At 39.1% G+C, this 16,258-nt stretch overlaps 1 protein-coding gene across 4 annotated transcripts in view; it reads left to right on the top strand.

Moving 5' to 3' along the window:
• alpha-Spec (alpha spectrin) overlaps positions 1-16,258 on the top strand; it is a 459,851-nt gene that overhangs the window by 277,293 nt on the left and 166,300 nt on the right. The window lies entirely within an intron of this gene.

Genomic DNA, 16,258 nt, shown 5'->3' on the forward strand with positions numbered 1-16,258 from the left:
TTTACATTATCTACACTGAATAGGAATTGCACTTCAGAACTATCATTGCTGAATTCTGAGTTCAAGCCATATATTTCTAAGATTTCTGTTTCTGTTTTTATACTATTAATAATGAGCAAGTTGGCCATGCAGTTAGGAACATGCAGCTGTGAGCTTGCATTCGGGAGATAGTGTGTTTGAACATCACTGTCAGCAGGCATGAAGATGGTTTTCCGTGGTTTCCCATTTTCACACCAGGCAAATACTGAGGCTGTGCCTTAAGACCACAGCTGCTTCCTTCTCACGCCTAGCCCTTTCCTATCCCTTTGTTGCCATAACAACTACCTCTGTTGGTGCGACATAAAGCAATGTGAAAAGAAACTATGAATATACATTAAATCCTGTGACATCCAGGTTAACAATGTCTGTTGGCAAGTAGTACTGCTATAGAAATCAGCTGAGTCACATGGTGAGTTGATATGCTTGAATAGCCATGCTCAGAGTTAAATGTGACTTCATATCCTTATTTAGTCCAGACTTCTAGTAAGGTACTTTCATAGCAAGTTCCACAGTAGGAAATATAGTTGATCTACAGTATATCATGCCCTTGAAGTGATTGTATGGATGCTTCTGTGTATGAGAGAAATTTCCAGAGCTCGCCTGGTGATCATGATCATTAAGGCGTAAAGTCTATAATAGTCTGACACCACGGTTAGCTGGTTCGAGTTCTGTTGATGGAAAAAAAAGAATCACCATTAGAATGTTGGCCAGCAGGGTAGGAGAGGTGATGGTATGCAATTTCTAGTACTAGAATTGCATTCCAAAAGCTGGATTAAATTCCAAACGTCTCATCATCATCATCATCATCATCATCATCATCATCATCATGGTATTCTGCCTTAAGGCAGGTCTTGTCATGGGATGGACCTCTTTCATTGTTGCCTGTCCTGTACCAAATTTTTCATACCAATTAATGCACAGTAGAGTTTTTAATCTATTCAATACTAAGTTGTATTTACAGTATTTACATTACATGGGACTAGTTTCAACCCTACTCGGGGTCATCATCAGCCATATTAAAACATACACAAAATATATGGTGAAATCCTAAAACATGTTTTCTAGCAGTAAGGGTCTTATGAAAAATATAATTTTACAATATGAAACGTGGTTGAAATGTTGAAAATAAAATTGTACGTGTGATGTAGGTGAGTAATAATTAATACAAGTACATTATACATGGTAAGAATTCTGGAACAAAAGTACAAATAAGGTGCTCTGTGTTGTTAAAATTATAGACTTATGGAATTCAGTAGGTCCTGGTGATACATAACGGTTGTGGACTGAGTGCTATGGCAATAAGAATGAACACAAAGTAAACGGACACGTAAATAAAAATATACAGGTATGTACAATGTCTGAGTAACAAAATGTGTAGTTGATACTCTCTGGCGGCAGCCCTGGAAATGGTTTTCCATGGTTTCCCATTTTCACACCAGGCAAATGCTGGGGCTGTACCTTAATTAAGGCCACAGCCGCTTCCTTCCCATTCCTAGCCCTTCGCTGTCCCATCGTCGCCATAAGACCTATCTGTGTCGGTGCGACGTAAAACAACTAGAAAAAAAAAAAAACTCTCTGGAAGAAGAGTCGACTAAACACTGTATCAGCTTAAGCGGAGAATTTGCCAGTTGGTGTACTGAGTAACCAAGCCGTGTTGATGGGCTGCATGGTTGATTGTTGTGCAGAATGTGAAGTTTTTTGAATTCTTGTTGAGAAGAAAGCAGACACTGCACGTGGTGAGATTAATTGGTTGAATTCTCAGTTCATAGCAGAAAACAAATTGAACCTATTAAAATTTAGAAAAGCTAATAAAAAGCAAAGTGTGTGGAAAAGGAAAGGCAAAGGAAGGGAAAATATGGACAGGGAGGAGGGCAGCCGCATGCGGGTTGGGTAGAGTGGTGGTGGTTTGGGAGGGGATGGGGGGGGGAGGGGGTGTTTGGAAGGGAGGGATTTAAGGCGAGCTAAAGGGTGCGGAAGAAAGGGAAATTGTTTCGGAAAAGTACATTTAATTAAACTTCGGATTGAGTTTTGGTTGGCTGAATTATTGTTTCTGAGAAAAGTGATAAATAAATCGTAAATTATGTTGGGTTTTTCTGAGATTTCATTAAGATTGTAATTGGCGTTAAAATATTGGTCTAGGTGATATGTAGTAATTTTCCATTATGTTGAGTAAAGGACCCTTATTTGCTAATTCAAGGAAGTCCATGTGCTGTTCGATATGGGTGAATTTATGGTTATAATCTTGCATGTGTTGACCGATAGCTGAAAAACTGTATTTTATTGTGTTAGTGTGCCCATGGTATCTTATATTGAAGTTTCTTCCGGTTTGCCCGATGTAGGATTGATCCTATAAACTACTGATTTTAAAAAACTGCTGGTCTTGCTGATATGTGAAGTACAGTAGAACATCGATAATTCGAAGTCGGTTAATTCAGAATCCCGCCTAATTCGAAGAAGCTCTCGTTCCCGGAAACATGAGATACAGTTTTGCTTGTTATTTCAGTCGTTTAATTCGAAATACGGATAATTCGTAATTCGAAGTACAATGTCGGCCCCATTACTGAAATTCAGACTTTTAATTCGAAACTGCCTTTACATTTTAAAACAATAGTATGTTACAGAGTAATTTCAACTCGAAATTTATCCGCTCCTCGTCATAATAGAACGGAAGATAGGAAACTTAAAAGGGTCCACCTTTTCAATACAATAAATGTTATAGTTTATTTACAACATATATTTACACTTGGAACTAGTTTCGACGCTGTTTGGCGTCATCTTCAGCCAAAATGTGGGAAATAGGCTAGCATGTAGACATTTATATTACACAAGGCGTTTCATTAAACAATACACATCTTACGAGGAGATAAAAACAGGGACGAATATAGAAACAAATGAATCGTTGAGAAAGCAAAGGTTATACATATTAAAAATAACCTTAATCACACATCTTGCAGTGCGAAAATATTCGCCTTGAATGATTCCTGAATACAAAACGCACGCGCACACACTTCTGAAGAGCCAGCAGGCAGGAAAAAGTAAGGTGAAACCTTAAGAGTTCTTCTGAGAAGAGTTCATCATTTTTTCTATGTTCCGACTAACTAATGAAGTCTCCCTTGAGTTCCTGATAAACATACACAACAGAGTGAAGGAGTGAAGGAGAATTTATTGTATTGAAAAGGTGGACCCTTTTAAGTTTCCTATCTTCCATTCTCAGTTCAATACGGACAAAAATGAAATTCTTAGATTTAAATAATAGAACGCGTGTTCCGGAACGTGGAGGGGTAGCTTTCCGCACTTACACTAACTTTGGTGGGTCTACAGTGCGCTTCACGACTGCTAAGTTGAATGAAATTGGAATTCTTTTGTGTTCAACCTTTTAAGGAACGCCGTAATAACGCGCAACATGCAGTGTGCTTGAAAACGGAATCCGCGGACACTGGCGATGCCGACAGTTGATGAAAAACCGTGGCAAATGTAATAAATTCGTAGGCACCGAACAATATTGACATTGCCGGTGAAACTGCATTGTTTTATTTTAATGCGAGCCCAAACGGTGTTATGGTTTTAAAGGAGAAATTGCCAGCCGGGAAATCGTACAGTGTGAGGGATGGGGTTCATAGTAGTGCGTTGCAATGCACATGGAAGTGAGATACTTTATCCCCTCGTCATAGGAAACTTCGATAAGCCACAATGTTTTAAGAGCGTCGGGCACTTTCCATATCAGTACAAAGCATCTATAATAAAAATGCAAACAGTAAAGAAATCCAAAAAATAATGCATTTGCACAGGGGAACCGGCATAATTTATCCTCATCTTTGAATTGTACGATTTTTTTCTTTCGTTGCGTGAGGTTATGTTTGTCAGTGATTTATCCAAGTGCATTATTTGAACATTGTAAATGCACATTGTTGGATACATTTCGGAAATAGTTTTCCCATGGCATTTAAAGGTTTAAACTGTGAATCGAGGTGATGGCATGTATTAGTGGGTCTTAGAATACTTCGTGACGCGGCAAGCGTTTACATTTCTGAAGTACGAGAGAAGTGCATGGCGGGAAATCGTACAAGGATAGAGTCATAGGAAAGTTCGATTTTAAGGGCATCGGGTACTTTCTGTGTAAATACAAGGCATCTAAAATGCATGCAGTACAGTAATCCAATTAATAAAGCACTTGCACATGGGAGCGAGCATAGATTTCTCCTCGTCTTTGAATCGTGCTGTTTTTCCTTTCTTTCGTTGCGTGAGGTTATGTTTACCAGTGAGATATCCTAGTGTATTATTTGAATACTGTAAATGCACCTTCTTGGATACATTTTGGAAATAGTTCTTTTTTCATGGCATTTGAAAGGTATAAACTGTGAATCAAGGTTAAATACATGCAGTAACGGGCCTTAGAATATTTTGTAACGCAGCAAGGGTTGGTACTTCTGAAATGCGAATTGGCGGTTAATTCGAAATCACGTAATTTGAAGTCCGATTTTTTAGTCCCAACTGCTTCGAATTAATGAGGTTTTACTGTATTGTGTAAAAGGTTCATGTTTTTATTGTTGGTTTTGAAGGCTATTTTAACTCCTTGTTTCTTGAAGATATTGGTTAACTTGTAAATATCATTGTTGAACGTGAAGGTGGAAAATGTTAGAGGTTTAGTTATTTCTTTTTTGAACGTAGTTTTAGGGCGATGTTTGTGTTTATTAATTATCCTTTCTATAAAATGATTGCTGAAGCCGTTGAATTTTGCGATTCCGCGGATTGTGTTGAGTTCGTTTTTTAGATCTTTATTGGACATAGGTATGCTGAAGGCTCGGTGAACTAGGCTGCTGTATGTGGCTCGTTTGTGGGACTGGGGGTGCACTGAATCTTGGCGAATGGTGGAGGTTGTTTGAGTGGGTTTTCTGAATATTTTATAATGAAAGAATCTGAGTTTCTAGTGATAGTTAAATCTAGAAAATTAATTTTTTGATTTGATTCGGATTCTAGTGTAAATTTGATATGAGAATCAATATTGTTGAGTCTTACGAGGGTGGTGGAAGCATTAATTGATTTTTCGTCCACAATTACAAAAACATCGTCAACATATCTGGCCCAGAAGTGAATATTTTCAAATTCATTGTCAATTTTGGTGTATTTGAGGAAATCTAGGTATATTTCTGCCAAGATGCCTGAGGCCGGTGATCCCATTGCCAAACCATCCTGTTGGTATATGACATTGTCGAAAGTGAAAAAGTTATTGTTGACAATTAGTTTTAATACTGTGATAAAATCTTGCATCTCTAGTTTGCTTAAGTGGCTGTTCTTGTTTAAATTGTTTTTAATTATCGGAATTAATTTTGATACTTGTATGCTGGGGTAACTTACGTATTTACAATATTGAAAGAGTGGATCGAGTAATCAGGTTGCATATTGAACTTGTTTCATTTTTCTACTAGCTCTGATGTGTTTTTAAGACTTTTTGGATAAAAATTGATAGTTTTTTCTTAAACTTTGGATGAATTGTGATATTTTGTATAAGGGGCTTGATCTATAGTTGATAATTGGGTGAATGGGAATGCCGGCTTTTTGTATTTTGGGAAGAGCTTTAGCAGTGGGGAGACCTGGGTTCATCATGTCCGAATATTTATTTCCTTTGATATTGTCCAACATTTGAGATTTTTTCCTTCCTCTTCCTAGTTTGCCTTTCACTATTCCTTCTATTCCTTCTTTCAGTAAACAGTCCTCCTCAAACAATGTCTGATCCAGTTCATTTTTCTCCTTCTAATGATTTGCAACATACTTCGTTCTTCTCAAACTCTTCGTAGTACCTCCTCATTCCTTACCCAGTCTTCCCATTTCACTTGTTCTGTTCTCCTTCATACCCTCACATCTAGTGCCTCCAATCTTCTCTCATCTTCCTTTTTCTCAATGTCCAATTCTCAGCGCCATACAGCGCTATGCTCCAAATATAACACTTAGCAAGTCTTTTCCTCAAATCTTTGTTTAGTGATCCACAAAGTAATTTTGATTTTTTTTTCTTCAAGCCTATGGCAATTCTTTTCTTAATTTTCTGCCATGCAATACATATCATCTCTGATTATACTTCCCAAGTAAAAGTTACTGACTTGCTCTATTTCTTCTCCCCCTATACTAATATGACAAATTCTACCTTTTCCTCCAGTTATCATACTTTTGGTCTTCTTATTAATTCTCATTCCATATTCTTCTAGTTTCATGTTGAGTTTATCTAACATTTGTATCGCATCACATTCGCTTTCTCCCATCACAACCATATCATCTGCAAATCTTATACATTCTACTCTCCTACCTCCAACACAAACTCCACTTTTTCCATTAAAACTTTCATTGATTATTTCTTCGAGATAGATGTTGAACAGTGTCGGTGATATGAGGCAGCCCTATCTTACACCTCTTCCTAATTCAGTTTCTTCACTCAACTCATCTCCTATTCTCACTCTTGCTCTCTGGTTTAAATACAAATTCTTTATTAGCCTTGTATCCCTCCAATCGAACTCAATGTTTCTTCAGGACTGTCATCAGTTTGTCCCATCTGACACTATCAAAAACCTTTTTCAAGGTCAATATATCTATATATATAAAATAAGAGTTTTGTCTGTACATTGCTCAGAATTTGAAAATAATGGTATTTTTGTATCGGTCATGTCCATAGTAACAAGAAAATGCACTTTTTACTTTTCCGTAATTTCTGTCTGTCTGTCTGTCTGTCTGTCTGTACACGCATCACGAGAAAACGTTTGAAGAGATTGTAATGAAAATCGGTATGTGAAGTCGGGGGATGAGCCTCTACAATCTAGGCTATAAATCATTTTGCTCACGCTGAGTGAAATGGTAGTTTAGGGGAAGGCCTAAAATTGAATTCTCAACTATTTATGCTATTAGTGGTCTAATGAAAATCGGTATGTGAAGTCGGGGGATTAGCCTCTACAATCTAGGCTATAAATCATTTTACTCACGCTGAGTGAAATGGTAGTTTAGGGGAGGGCCTAAAATTGAATTCTCAACTATTTATGTTATTAGTGGTCGTATTTTAAAGAAAATGGGTATGCAAAGTCAGGAAATAAGTCGCTATAGTATAGGCTGAAATTATTTTATTCACACTGAGTGAAATGGTAGTTTAGGGGAAGGCCTAAAATGTAATTCTCAAATATTTCTTATTAGAGGTGTAATCGATGCTACATAACTAAGGTTATATAATATTAAATTTTCTATTATTCATGTCTTATACATTGTTACCGTACTGGCTATGATCACAAAGATATTAATGAATTTGGATTTTTGTTACTAAGTCCATATCCGCGCCGAGTAACGAGAAAATGGGTAAACAGTATTTAATGAAGATCGGTATGTAAAGTTGGAGAATAAGAAACTACAGTTTATGGTATAAAATATTTTACAAATCACAGAGTCAAAAGAAAACAATGTGAAGGCCTACAATATAGAAAGTTCATAACATTGATCAACAATAACATTACATTGACCATTGTTTGTCGTGATGTGCTTTGTGTCTTCTGTTGCCCTTCATCTCCGGTAGATAGGATTACTGCTGCGTACAGAGTATTTTTTATTTGATTTACGTTGCACCGACATAGATAGGTTTTATGGCGACAATGGGATAGGAAAGGGCTAGGAGTGCCTTAGGCCTTAATTAAGGTACAGGCCCAGCACTTGACTGGTGTGAAAGTGATAAACCACAGAATACCATCTTCAGCGCTGCCGACAATGGGGTTCGAATCCACTATCTCTCGGATGCAAGCTCACAGCTGCGCACCGCTAACCACACGATCAACTCGCCCAGTCGTATAGAGTGTAACAGCCTGTCTGAATATTGATGGGAAGTAGCTGGGGGGTTAGATAACTTTCTTCTTTAGCATGCCATTCCCCTGGTTTATAAATTTTCTGATACTACTGGTACGTAACACACTGGATCATCATAGCATTCGGGCTATTCAATCCCTACTCTGAGGCACTGATTGGAATGAACAGTGTGCATATTTAGCGGAATAATGGCAGATGAGTGTTCATGGCAATCTGCGGCCTGGTCATCCCAGCTCTGGAACTTTGGACTATTAGATTGGCACTGCAATCTAACCGCAGCACTGTTCGTTAAAAGTGATAAAACGTGCGGCTTTCAATTTGATCGAGTATTTTATATGATATTGCTTTTAATCGCTGCATTCATACGTTTTTGTAATGACCTATGTTGATTTCAGGTTAGGAAAACCACAAAGTCAGTCTTTCTAAGAATCCCGTAGCGAAGCACGGGTACATCAGCTAGTACAGCATAAAACTTCCTGTTTTTCTCTACGTACCTCTCTCCTATCACCCTCAGAAGTCCAATGGTGTCTCTTGTTCCAACTCCTCTCCTGAACCCAAACTGTTCTTCACCTATAAAGTTATTCAGCTTTCCATATATCCTTCTGTTGAGCATCTGCAGTAAGACTTTGGCTGCATGTGAAATTAGACTCAATGTCCTATGTTCTTCACATTTTTTGCTATTTTTCTTTTCCATAGGGATTAAGATGATTTCACTGAAGTCCTTTGGCCATTTTCCTGTTATGTATATTTGAATACATAATCCAATCAACTCCTTTCTTCCTTTGTTATTTGACACTTTTAACAGTTCAACAGGAATCTCATCTATTTCCATTGCTTTTCTATTTTTCATCTCCTTCAGTGATGCTTCGATCTCTCTTCTCGGTATGGTTTCCCCTTTATCATCCCCTTTAACCATATCTCCACAGTGTTCAAATGGAGTGAGATCATACGACTGTTGATCACAGCTAGCAAAATTTATGTAGTGCTGGGTATCAGTATGTTGATGGTTATAGTGCAGAAGCCCACCCTGTATTTTTTTCAGTAGGGGTGCATTTCTGGAGTCTCCATTCTTTCTGCAAGCTTTAAAACAGGACTGGATAGACTTAAAAAGTGCTAATCCTGCATTGTTTTGATAATAGAGTAACTGACAATTGCAGGGCCTCCAAAATGATTCAAAATTCAAAACTTTCACCAAATAATGAACCAAAAATTTCAGTCTGCCTACCTTCCATCACAAAACATCACTATCAGTGAATCTTTGACCTTGCAAGATTGGTTAGGCCTAAAACGGTATATCCCTCTGAAAGACTAAATATGTCATCATCATCATCATAATCTGCAGTTTCCAGCTCTTGGCTGGGTCTGCTTGGAACATAAGCCTCTCCATCTCCTCTTGTCTTCCCACCACTTCTCCCTAGTCACTCTTGCCCAGTCCTCTCCTCTTCTCTGTATGCACTCTTCCACTCCTTTTATCCACCTGTCTCTTGGTCTTCCTCTTGACCGTTTACGTGTTATCTCAATTTCGTGCATCCTGCTCGATATCCTTTCCTCTGTCGTTCTCTTCATGTGTCCATACCATCTAAGTCTAAATGCCTCTATCCTATTCTGTAGTGGCTCTTCTTTTACTATATCGCAAACCATCTCATTTCTCATCTTATCCAATCTTGTCACTCCTATCCTACTTCTCAGAAATTTCATTTCACTTGCCTGTATTCTATTCACAGCTCTCTGCCTCATTACCCATGTCTCAGCTGCATACGTCAGAATAGGTATATAGTACGTCCTGTATATTACCATTTTTGCTTCTCTGAGGGACTTCCTTGCTCCAAACTAGGCTTCTGACACTTTTCAGGAATGCTCCTGCTTGTCTTCCACGCTCGATTATTTCCTTATCATTTCTTCCACTTTCCTCTGTGATACTTCCAAAGTACTTGAAACTCTCTACCTTCCTAATCTGTTCGCCTCCAAGCATTATCCCTCTCGTAGGTCTCTTTTTCTAGTTGTGATCACTATCTCGCTCTTTTGGGTATTAAATTTAATTCCATATTGTTCCACCTCATCTACCCAAGCATCTAACTGTTCTTGGATATCCTCTTCCTTTTCTCCCCAGACTAACAGGTCATCTGCAAACATCATCACTTTCATTTTTCCTTCTCCAATTTTCCTTGCCACTTTTGTCATTATCTCATCCATTGTTACTACGAAGAGCAAAGGTGACAGAGCACTTCCTTGTCTTAATCCACCTTTTTGCTCAAACCAGCCTGTTCTCTCTCTCTCCTCCTATTTTCACACAACTGACATTCCCATTGTACATCTCCTTCACTCTTTCTACGGTCTGTTCCTAGACACCTTTTCTCTGCAAGGATTCCCATACCTTGTTTCTACACACACGGTCATAAGCTTTCTCAAAGTCCATGAAGGCCATCACAAGATCCTTACTCCATTCATAATGACGCTCTTGTAGTTACCTTACTGCGAATATAAGATCTACTGTGGACCTTCCTGATCTGAACCCATACTGCTCTTCTCTTAACTTTTCTTCTGCCCTCTTCCTGATTATATTCTCCAGAATGTTCTCAAACACCTTTGCACAGTGGCATATCAGTGTGACTCCCCTATAGTTCTTAAACTCTTTTCTATTCCCCTTCTTGAAAATGGGTATGATAACCCCCTTCTTCCAATCTCCAGGGATCTTCCTTTCCTTCCATACTACTTTCACACACGATAAAGCCACTGTTTCACTATCCCTCCTGCTGCCTTCACCATCTCAATACTTCATCTAACCCTTGGGCTTTCCCTCCTTTTATCTTGTCCAGTGCTAGCTCCACTTCTGCCCATGTTAAGTCTTTTTCTTCTTCCATATTTCTTACTTCCTCCCTGCTTCTACTTTCCTCTTCAGTGCATCCTTGTGGGTTTAGTAAATTTTCAAAATACTCCTTCCACATTCCTTTGAGTTTTTCCACTTCCTGCACTTCATTTCCATTTTTGTCTATCATTATAACATCTTCCCTCTTGCCTTTCCTCTTACTCTTGACTATTTCATACAGTACTTTATTTCCTTTGCTATCCTCTTCCATAATGTTTGTCCACTTTTCCATCCATTTTTTCTTCTCCTCTGTTACAACCTTTTTAGCTTCATTTTTGTCTTATATTCTTGTCTTGTCCTCTTTTGAAACCACACTCTGAAAGCTTTATTTTTCTCCCTAACTTATAGTTATGAATTTCATTGGTTCCGTATTGAAGTGGGATTACAGTAAAATTAAATTCTTTCAAGGTCCACCTATTCAATAATGTTTTATTGTGATTCAATCACATGTCAAATGGTTAAATGGTACTAGTTTCGGCATCTACAGTATGTGCCATCATCAGCCTTAAGTACAAATTAAACCACATATATATTCCTAAAACATCTAAAACACATTTTAACACATTATAAAATACAATTACTGTAGTGATACATGAGATAAGTTAAAATTATGATGCAATTGATTGCTGTGATATAAAATTCTTAAAATTCTGGCTGTTCGTTACATAGTTCAGTCTGTGTACATCCGGGATAAGTGAATTTGTGCTGTTGTATGCAATCTATATGAGTGACATTTATTCCTTTGATATTAGGTGGTTCCGGAGAAGTTCACTTTGATCATGTAAGATCATGATATAAATAAAGATGAATTCCCACTTCAATTTAAACCTTGAGCAGTATGTTAAACGTGTTGTTATACAGACAGAGCCGGATGTACACAGACTGAACTATGTAACGAACAGCCGGTTTTAAGAATTTTACATCACAGCAATCAATTGCATCATAATTTTAACTTATCTCATGTATCACTACAGTAATTGTATTTTATAATGTGTTAAAATGAGTTTTAGATGTTTTAGGAAGATATATATATGGTTTAATTTGTACTTAAGGCTGATGATGGCACATAGATGCCGAAACTAGTACCATTTGACATGCGATTGAATCACAATAAAACGTCGTTGTATTGAATTTAATTTAATTTTACTGTCTCCCTAACTGCCACTTTGACTCTCGTTCCGCCATGGGGTCTCCTTGCATCTTTTCCTGGCACTAGTTCTCCACAAACTTCCTCTGCAGTTTTTACTAGTGTCCTCTTGAACGTTTCCCATTCCTCCTCTCCTGTTTTTGTATCATCTGTTGGTACGTTCAATCTTATTTTTTCCTGGTATTCTTCCTTGGTTTCCTTTTCCTTCAGTTTCCATATTTTGATACATCTTTCTTGCTTCTCTGTTCTCTTCCTTTCCGTCATTGTTCTCAGTTTCATTACCAGTAGTCTGTGGTCACTATCTAGGGCCTCCGAAGGTATTACTCTTACATCTATAACATTCCTCTTCATTTCCCAGTCGTAGATCATGTAATCTATGGTGGATTTCCTAGACCAGTCACTGCTATACCATGTTATCTTATGGCTTTCTCTCTTTTTGAACCACGAGTTCCCGACCATCATCCCATTTCTTTTGCACAAATCCAGTAGTCTTTCTCCTTCTTTATTCCTACTTCCCCATCCTTCCACTCCAAGCACGTTCTCAGAACCCTTCCTTTTCATTCCTACATGGGCATTCAAGTCCCCCATTACCATGTTATTTTGTCCATTCAATTGTCTCTCCAATTCTTCCTCAGTCATCTTTATCTTGTTGCGTGCATCCTGCTTGTGGAGCATACACTTGTACAATTTCCCAGTTTTTTCCTTTGACTGTTATTTTGACTTTTATCAACCTGTCACTTATCCCTTTTACTTCCTCTTTCAATCCATTTCTTACTACCACTCCTACTCCATTTCGCTTTCCCTCATCATTTCCTATCCAGTGCAACCAAAAACCATTCCTCAGCTCTCTCCTACCCTCACCCCTCCACTTAGTCTCTGCAGCCCTAGCACATCAAGTTTTCTTCTTTCCATCATGTCTACAACCTCTTCTACTTTTCCAGTCAATGTTTGTATATTCATTATGCCAATTCGTAATTCTGTTCCTCGCCAGGGTCGTTGCCTGTTACATTCGTCCAGCTTATCGTTCCTTGTTTCCTTGAAAGCAAGTTAATATCCATCACTGGCTTGCTAGGCCTGTCGTGACTTCACCAGAGCTCCGTTAGCCGCCATCTTTTTCAGGATTCCTGTAGGGCCTTCACAGCTACCGTAGCGGTCTCGGGGCCCACACAGTCCCCACTGTACTTCACCCCCACAGGCTATTCCCTACTTGATGACGTTGCTCATCTCCCACGACGTGGACGAGGGGTTGGACTTGTGGGAGACTACTAAATATGTAAACTTTGCAAATTATGTACAGGTATATTCTATTCGCACCCGGCGTTATTCAAGATACAATTGGTAATACACCCTGAATATTTTGTGTAATTGACTAGCATAGCTTCCGAAATATTCAACAATTTGTGAAGTGCTACGAAGTCTCGATCTGCTAGCCAATTTAAATACCATCTAGAGTGCAGAAGCTAGGCTGCTCAAATGTTTTCCAGGGAGGTTATCCAACATGTTGCCAACACTATAAATAAGACAAAACTGCTAGCAGTGAAACATTCCTTATGGCTTTAGTCAAGCACAAGTACAAACTTACAGATTTAGCTGCCAAGCTAGACCAAATAATACACATTATGCAACAAGCGGTCTCGCACACTAAACATGCGTCACCAGCAGTGAATGTATCAAGAAACTTGTTAAACTCTTCCTTCCATATTCAGTTATTGAATTGTGGTCTACAAAGATATAGCAGGACTGAGTAGGTCTGACAGTTGAGGCGCTGGCCTTCTGAATCTAACTTTGCAGGTTTGATCCTGGTTCAGTCCAGTGATATTTGAAGGTGCTCAGATACGTCATCCTCGTGTCCCTAGATTTACTGGCACGTAAAAACTTCAGCAGGACAAAATTCTAGCACCTCAGCGTCTCTGAAAACTATAAATGTAATCAGTTTTACATTTAACTAATAACGTTAATGTATTATTATTATTATTATTATTATTATTATTATTATTATTATTATTATTACAGGGATGCGAAAATAGGTTTTTAAAATACACGACAATAGGTACAGAACACCTGTGTAGGATTTATCTGTTTATGATTGTGTAATAAACTTATTCTCTCAGATGGTTACATTGTGGAGGCAGACACACGTTCATTCTTCTCACATAATTTTTCAATCACACCAGGCGAGTTGGCTGGGCGGTTAGGGGTGCACAGCTGTGAGTTTGCATCCAGGAGATAGTGGGTTCGAACCCTACTGTTGGCAGTCCTGGAGATGGTTTTCCGTGGTTTCCCATTTTAACACCAGGCAAATGGCGGAGTGTGAATCTTCATTATGGCCATGGCCGCTTCATTCCCACTCCTAGGCCTTTCCTGTCCCATTGTTGCCGTAAGACCTATCCTTCGATATGTAGTGGCCTTATGTCTGAAGAATGTACCATATAATCTCGAATACCACATGCACTGTTTTTTCGAAAATATCACTTCCAAAATTAGGTGCGGGTCTTGTTTAAAATTTTGGGAAATTTATACTTCCGAATGCGCGTAAATCAAGCATCACCGCTAGCACGGCTTGACAACAGTGCTCTCCGCTCTCAGTATACGCTACTTCCACACTTGGCATCAGTCTCGCGCACGTTCTCAGAGTATCAACATGAATTCCACAAAGCGTTTGCAATGTTTTACTGCGAGTGAGAAACTGAAAGTAGTTCGGGAAGCTGAAATTATTGGAAATCATCCCGCTGGTAGGAAATGCGATATTGACGAGTTGTGTATTCGCGATTGGAGAAAGAAGAAAAATACACTATTAACATGTAGTGGTGATCATAGAGCTTTTCGTGGACTGAGTGTACAGTTTCCAGAAATTGAAAAAAAAACTTTATTAAATATGTGACAGAAAGGCGGGAATTGGGTTACGGTGTGTCAACCGATTTGTGTCGGGTAACGGCATTAGAGATCACAAAGCAACTTTCATCAGAGGGGTTTAAAGGCAAGCTGAGGACGGGTTTGTAATTTTTATAAAAGAAATGCGTTGAGCATACAAAGGTGTACAGACGTGCACATTAATGGTGTCCTGACATAATCAACACTGCCTCACTCCAGTACTGAAAAGAAGGGGAGAGAGTGAAGGGGTAGTGTTGAAGGTCAGTCCAGTACAAAACATGGGGGAAGGGAGTGAAGGGGGTAGTGTCAAAGGCACAATGACTCACCTTCTCGCTTAACGCATTGCTGCATGGACTGCATGCAGACAGCCCGCTACAAGACTTCGTTGTGATTGAAATGGGCACAGTGGCGGATGTATTGAAATACAGCATTAGGTTACCTACTCGTCCAGCCCCGCGGTGTACGGGGAAATGCGTCCGGCCGCCCCGGGTTTGATTCCCGGCCAGGTCAGGGGGTTTTAATTGTAAATTATTATATCCCTGACCTGGGGACTGCGTGTTTGTGTCGTCCTTAACGTTTCTCACATTCAACACTCAACACTTTCGCAATTCCAATTACATGCAGGTTCATATATTGTGCAAGTAAGGGCAAAAGAACTCTATAGGTCGACGCCCCGAACAAATAGCATTTTAACATTTAAATTAGAAAGTAGCCTACTCTGTTAATTACAGTATTAAGAAGTAAAGGAGGTTTTTAACCGAAAAGTATTTTATACTAGTTAGGAATATTTTGTAGCTGCGTTATATCGGGTCTTCCAATCCTTCACCTCGTTCTTGCCATATTTCTATCGATCTCCAAACTGTCTTAAGACTGCATGGTATTGCTTATGCTATTGCTTGGGGGACCATGTGAGCCTCCCACATGCCAATAATACGGCCTCGATTCACCTGTGATAGGATAGGAGCCATCTTTTTACGTTACAGTATAACGCCGGAATACACACACTGTGTATTCAGCACTACCTGTTCACTCCCTTCCCCTCCTTTTCAGTACTGGAGTGGCCTTCAACACTATCCCTTTACTCTCTCCCCTCCTTTTCAGTACTGGAGTGGGGCAGTGTTGATTGTTTATGTAGGGACACCATTAATGTGTGTGCGTGTACCTCAATTTCACAGAGTCTTCCTGGTGCCTACGATGAGAAGTTATTGTCGTTTCAGCATCGCATAATTCGGTTGCGGAAGGAAAATGCATATTTGCTTTCCCAAATCGGCAATGCAGATCAGACACCAGTCTACTTTGAAATGCCAGTGGACAGGACTGTAAATGTTAAGGGTGCGAAAAATGTTACCATTAGAACAGGTGGTAATGAAAAACAACGGTGTACGGTAATGTTGTGTATTCTCGCAGGCGGAACCAAATTGCCATCGAGCATTTTTCTCAAGCGAATGGTGCTTCCTAAAAATCTACCTGCTGGTGTTATCGTCAGATCTCAGAACTCCAGCTGGATG

This window comes from Anabrus simplex, chromosome 1 (genome assembly GCF_040414725.1).
Source record: "Anabrus simplex isolate iqAnaSimp1 chromosome 1, ASM4041472v1, whole genome shotgun sequence".
In the NCBI taxonomy this organism is placed as follows: Eukaryota; Metazoa; Arthropoda; class Insecta; order Orthoptera; family Tettigoniidae; genus Anabrus; species Anabrus simplex.